Source organism: Nannospalax galili, unplaced genomic scaffold (genome assembly GCF_000622305.1).
Source record: "Nannospalax galili isolate Female #2095 unplaced genomic scaffold, S.galili_v1.0 scaffold813, whole genome shotgun sequence".
Taxonomy (NCBI): Eukaryota; Metazoa; Chordata; class Mammalia; order Rodentia; family Spalacidae; genus Nannospalax; species Nannospalax galili.
In genome coordinates, this window is record NW_008333507.1 from 503,323 (window position 1) to 509,581 (window position 6,259).

The 6,259-nt window shown below is 41.4% G+C and overlaps 2 non-coding genes across 2 annotated transcripts; both read right to left on the minus strand.

Annotated features, from left to right (window-relative positions):
• Nucleotides 1-4,012: 4,012 nt before the first annotated feature.
• Trnat-agu lies at nt 4,013-4,086 on the minus strand. Its single transcript has one exon. It is a non-coding gene; the product is annotated as a tRNA-Thr (tRNA).
• Nucleotides 4,087-4,622: 536 nt separating this feature from the next.
• Nucleotides 4,623-4,695, minus strand: Trnaf-gaa. Its single transcript has one exon. It is a non-coding gene; the product is annotated as a tRNA-Phe (tRNA).
• Nucleotides 4,696-6,259: the final 1,564 nt, after the last annotated feature.

The window sequence follows — 6,259 nt, forward strand, 5'->3', positions numbered from 1 at the left end:
GGATGTTACCGAATCTCCGTCATTTGAGGCATGGGAGATACTAGTGCTCTGGAGGAACCAGGAAGTTGATGGATACCCACTGTATTTGGATGTTCAGGAAGATTTTGCCCAGGTAAGAAAAGAACGTTAAAACTTCGAAGTGAAAGAAAACACGATTTTTGTCGTGAAGTGAAGAAACCCTGAGTTTTGTCAAGAGCGGGAAACGTCTATTTGTAGCATTGCCCCGGTTCAGGTTCGAGAGGAATTGCAGAAGTGCTTTGCAGTTCTGATTCAGGCTTTGGGATGCCTGCTTATGTTTCTGTGTGGGTCTCAGAAACAGTACTACAGCACGGGAGAGAGAAGGCTGCCCCCAGGTTTCTCCACAACAATCCCTATTGGAAATGTTGAAAGCAGAAGCTGGGACAGCCATGTGTAAAATTTTCATTTGGAACTTTTTTTTTTTTTCCCACCCATCTGCGCCCTACGTTCTGCAAACTTTCTTTTTTGGTTCTGCTCTTTTGCACCTTAGCAGTTCCTGTTGGACTGCCAGCCAACACTGTGGTGTGGGAATTCTGCAGTTTAACAGAGACTAAGGATTACAAGGAGTCCCAATTACAGTCACTGGAGTTGGCACTGCCCATGCTAAATCCTCAAGATCCCAAGATTCAGTTATTTCCTTTGATGGATCCAAAGCCCCCAGAATAATGGATTTAAACTAAAATCCCCCAGGCCTGAGAAAAACTGTACAAGGAAGTAAAAATAAAAAATAATTCTGAATGCTAAGAACGAGCTGAGCTGACCTTTTTCATGCTCCTCTGCCCAAGTTGGAAATCATCCCAGAAATTCCCCCTACCTCTGCTTGGCACATAGCCGCCGCTTGTCTTTAAAAGAAACCTGTGAACTGGGCTCTGGACTCCTGTCCTCCAAGTGAGGTGGGAGTCTGTTTTGCAAAACACCAATAAATCCTTATGCTTGTTGCATCTTCTGATTTGAGGACTGAGTTATTGGGGTGCGACCTCCCGTGAACGTTGGGTACCCCAGTCTGGGGGTCCAACACCTTTTCATGGAAAATAACTGGTATCCAAAATATTGATTCCCTGGAGATTTACAATGGCCAGCATTCTGCTACTTGTGGGAACTTAACTCTCACAGATTTTGACAGCCGGAGTAATTCCTGGAGGTAGTATCAGAGCTCATCTGCAGTTGTCAAAAGCAAGTGGAAAATGTTATTCAGAAAATTGTCAGAATGCAAGAGAGGCCAAACTGGTTGGCTCTGCTTTGGATTCTCTGTGCCCTCTCCAGGAGTCCAGGAAGTGAGACTCAGAGGAAGACTCATTCCCTTAGTCTTTGCCCAGAGATAGTTTAAACAGCAGGATGACCTAGGTGTTTCTGATAGGTGAAGCCAGAGGTGGCCCTGATATAAGGCTCTGTAGCTTAGTTGGTTCAAGCTCTGTCCAGGCTTTGCTTCCCAGAGAGAATCCAGCTTGTAATTGATCCCTGCTCTTCTCTGACCCTTGAGGAACTGTGAGGAGCATGCTTTTAGTTTTTCCAAACTCAGGAAATTTGATGCCAATTTTAGAAATTTGAATTCCACAATACTGCACTAAAAAGGCAGTGTGTGAAACTTTTGCAAAGAAAAATGGGACTGGTTACATGGCCTTTGGGATTTTGATGATATGGGAAGTATTAATTAATAACAAAAGAACTGTATTTAAACAAGAATTCGTAGAAAGAAGGGATCTAAATCTGCTGTTGTCATGGGGAGATTTCACTTGCACTGAACGCTTAGGGTAGGAGCATGGTAGGGAATTGGCCCCTGTCTACCACATATTTCAGGTGCATATTCTGTGAGAATCGATTTGGGATGAAACAAAAATAACCGTTGCCCAACCCAGGACCTAACCTTTAAGTCTGTTGGATATAAGCTGTGAGCTACTTTGAGCTATGGGAGCTGGCTGCAAAGACCTTTCAAACACTTGGGCCTACACCACACTAAGGCTGTAGAAATAGTAGAAATTAGGCTCTCAGCCTGGTGTGGTGGTTCCTGCCTTTAATCTCAGCACGTGGGAGGTAGAGGCAGGTGAGCTCCAGGTCAGCAAAGGCTACAGGGAAACCCTGTCTGAAAAAGACCAGAAAGAGAGGAAAGAAAGAAAGAAAGAAAGAAAGAAAGAAAGAAAGAAAGAAAGAAAGAGAGAGAGAAAGAAAGAAAGAAAGAAAGGAAAGAAAGAAGAGAGAAAGAGAGAGAGAAAGGGAAGAGAGAGGAAGAAGGAGGGAAGGAGGGAAGGAAAGAAAGAAAATTGGGTTGTCTCCTTAAATAGAAAGGAGTGAAATGGGACAAAGTTTAAACACCACGGAGGAGCTGGGGCTTGAACCCAGGGCCTCCCCTAGATGTGAAGCACACACTCTACCACTGAGCTACACCCCCAGCTGAGCAAACCTGTTGAAAATGTTTTGTAATATATCATTTTGTTTTCAATTGTATTTTCCCTGAGTTGGTTGATTAATCAACTGAGTACAGCCCGCTGCTTCACCGGGATTGTCTCACAGTCCTCTGTGTCTGAAAGTTATTTTAACCACCAGGAAACCCCACACCTTTCCAACAGATAGCTCCAACACTGACTCGAGCGTTTCACGTCCAAAGCAGGTGAACCGGCGAATTAGAGCTCAGGGCAACTTGGGTGGGATGCAAAACCAGTTCCCCTTTATCAGCACTAATTTTCTCTATTCCGGCTCCTACCACCCACATGCAACTTCCTTTTTTTTGATCACATAAGGATTTCGGGGGGGGGGGCGCAAACCTCCAAATTCCGCAAACTTTAAAAATTGTTTCAGTTAAAAATAAACCAAAACTCAAACTAAACTAAAAATTAAACTAAACAACGTATATGTGTGTGTACAGGGCCGCCGACCTGGGTTCTAGGACCGACACTCAGGTCCTCTAGAAGAATGGCAAGCGCTCTTAACCCAGGAGCCGTCTCTCCAGCCTCGAATTAGTTTCGTGGTTTTTCTTTTCAGTTTGGTCTTTTGTAGTAGAGCAGAGTGACTCACGGGTGCAAAAAAAGTGGTTAATCTGATGGCATGCAGGATATTAGTGACTAAGGATGTACTTTTGTACTCACCTCTTCCTCCCGCTTTGCTGCGATCGTGCTTACTTTCTGGTGAGCAGGGAAAGACAGAGAAGCATTTCTGAGGTATGTGTAGTTTAAAATACACTGGATAATAGGGGGAAAAAAGTACAGCACACGGTTTGTGGAGGTGCTGGATTTTAAACCCAGGACCTCATACATACAAGCATGTGCTCTATCACTTGGCAACACCCCTGCACAATGGGTCCTGGTGTTTGCTAAATTAGAAAACAAGAAGCTTATTTTCTATATCCTTTGGAAAGCTTTTTTTCCCCCATATTTTTCCCTTTTATTTAAAAGCTAATTCTAAGGGTAACTGAATTGTAGACCAAAATGTTTCTCACAATCAGTCTACGAGCAAAGATCGAGAAATCTTTCCCTGAAAATCCAAGAAGCACCTTAACAGACTATACACAAAATGAATAAATACTCATTCCTCCTGTCGTCAGAAGGGAGGGAAGGAGGAAGGGGAGGGGGAGGGAGGAAGAGACTGAGGAAGGAAATCTTCCTTTCTTATTTTGAACATTTAATGGCATCTTTCTCATACCATTTGTATAAGGGACTGGTATTTTCATTTTTCACCAGGTGCACACTGGGTGTGCATTATGTAGCTGACCTGAACAGTACTAAACCAACGTTCAAAAAAAAAAAATCAACATTCATAATATTCCTTCACCAATTTCTTGGCATTTTACTAAGTAAAGTCTACATCTCTCTCTGAACTTCAGTTGGTCTTAGTTCTTCATATGAATTCATGATAAAAACAACAGTGAATGGGGGAAAAAAAAAATCTCCTTCAGCCCTGTGTCCGGTGGATGCTTATCAGTTCTTTGGATAAGGTAGGGAATGCTGGGGAGCTACTAGAAGAAACCCACAAAAGCTGACTCAGCTAAGTCTAGAGTGTCCAAAGGCCCCGCTGGGATTTGAACCCAGGATCTCCTGTTTACTAGACAGGCGCTTTAACCAGCTAAGCCACGGAGCCCACATGAGCAGGTACAGTTTTCTCTTCTGAGAGTATAGGTACAAAGAGCTGCAAAAACCATCATAAATATGTGAAAATTAAATGAGGAATGATGTTCTTCATTTACAGCTGACCAGGCTACAGAGACAGCTCCGGTGCCATGAGATGCTGTATGTTTTCCATTTTCCTCTCTTACTGTTGTGTGGCCCTTGAACCGCAGTGACTCAGCAATGGCTCCAACACCTTTTCAGGGTCACTCACCTCTCCTTACCATGTTTTATTACTTTTCATTATCAATACATACACAGCATGTCAAAACAATGAAAGTGAACTTTAATTGTCAAGTTCATTACTGAATTACAAATGTATTAAGAATCACCAAGTCTTGAGTTGGCTCTCCGATATCCCAAAAACAAAAAAAGCAAATGAAGAAAAGGGGGAAAAGGAATTTCTAACTTTTAAATGCGTCACAAAACAAAACTATTGACCCTCAACATGCTACATGCATACTCAGTTCACATCTCACAAAAGAAAAAGAAAAGAAAGAAAGCACCACCTGCCGAGACCCGGGATCGAACCAGGGACCTTTAGATCTTCAGTCTAACGCTCTCCCAACTGAGCTATCTCGGCCACACAGAAGCCTTTCTTCAGTTCAATTTCAGTATCTTATTTTCAATTTTCTTCCCCTCTCCTTTCCTCCCTCTCTTCCCTCCCATTTTTCTTCCTTCCCCTGTCCCGTCTTGTCTTGCCCTACTGTCCTGTCCTGTCCTATCCTGTCCTAGACTGCTTGAGATTTCAAAGGATTATTAATTGTTCAGTACATCCACCTTCCCCTCCCAGATGGGCCTGAAATCTATTATCTTCCACACTGCTGATTAGATCCAATCCTGGCAATGTGGAATGGATGAATGGAGGACAGCTGAGAAGAGACAGAGACCACAAAAACCTTTCTGATCTTCCACATCCTGGAAGGCACAGCTCAGAAAAAATAAGAAAACTTAACAAAACAAACTAAATAATAATAATAATAATAATAATAATAATAATAATAATAATTGCGGTTAAGAGTACTGTCTGTTCTTGCAAAGGACCCAGTTTCAATTCCCAGCACCCACAAGACATCTAAGAAAAAAAAAAAGGTCTATGACTCCAGTTCCAGGGGATCCAAAGCGCTCTTCTGACCTCCGTGGGCATTGCACCACACAGGTGCACTTACATACATGCAGGCAATACACTTGTACACACAAAGTAATAAATAAAAATATTTTTAAAAATTCTTGGGGCTCCTTATTTTCCTATTGTACTCACTCAGTCTTTAATTTTTTGTAATCTTCAAAGATACTTCAAATTCAATGACAGTAACTTTGCTAAAGGATAATATATATAAACATTACCTGCCTAAGCACCCATCATCACATATCCAACTTACATGAAAACCACCAGAGAAAATAGAAAATTAAAAGTGACATTTTTCATCACAACAGGATCGCTTCACAAAATGATTTTTTGAGTGAAAATAAGACTCCAACCAAGTTCCTGATTGACTCATTTGTTAGTTATTAGAAAAAGTTTTTTATGATGAAGTAATTAAATTGCGTTTAATTTTAATAGTCGAAGAAATGTAGCCAAAGAATATAACCCCATTTAAGATCATTAGCCTTTTGGTGAGAGTAGTCTATCACAAACTTGAAATTAGTAAGACTCCAGTAATTAATTTAAAATAAGAGGCAAATGATTTTATAATTTTTCCCTGATGTTTGATGAATATGGTGATGTTATCAACATTACTCTAGTGTTTACTTGGAGTCAATGATAGTCAAAGTTATTGAAGAATAAACTGCATGGATCATCTATATAGCACAAGTAAGAGGTTGAAAAACAGTAATTCATGAGAGCATGAAGTGAAATCCACTCAGACACATTATACTAGTGGTGGTGAAACTCTGAGAGGAACAGGAAAAAAGAAAAGGCTTCTTTGAACAAGTTTAAGAGGCTGGTGTTATAGTGCACTGGCACTTGGGAGGCAGAGGAGGTGTACTCGAACCTCTGTGAGTTCAAGGCCAACCTGGTCTACCTACTGAGTTCCAGGACAGCTGGGGCTACAGGGAAACCCTGTCTCAAAATAGGCAAAACCAAACAAAAACAAAACTTACAGAAATGTAAGCAGGAGATAATTTGTGAAAATATTTTACTG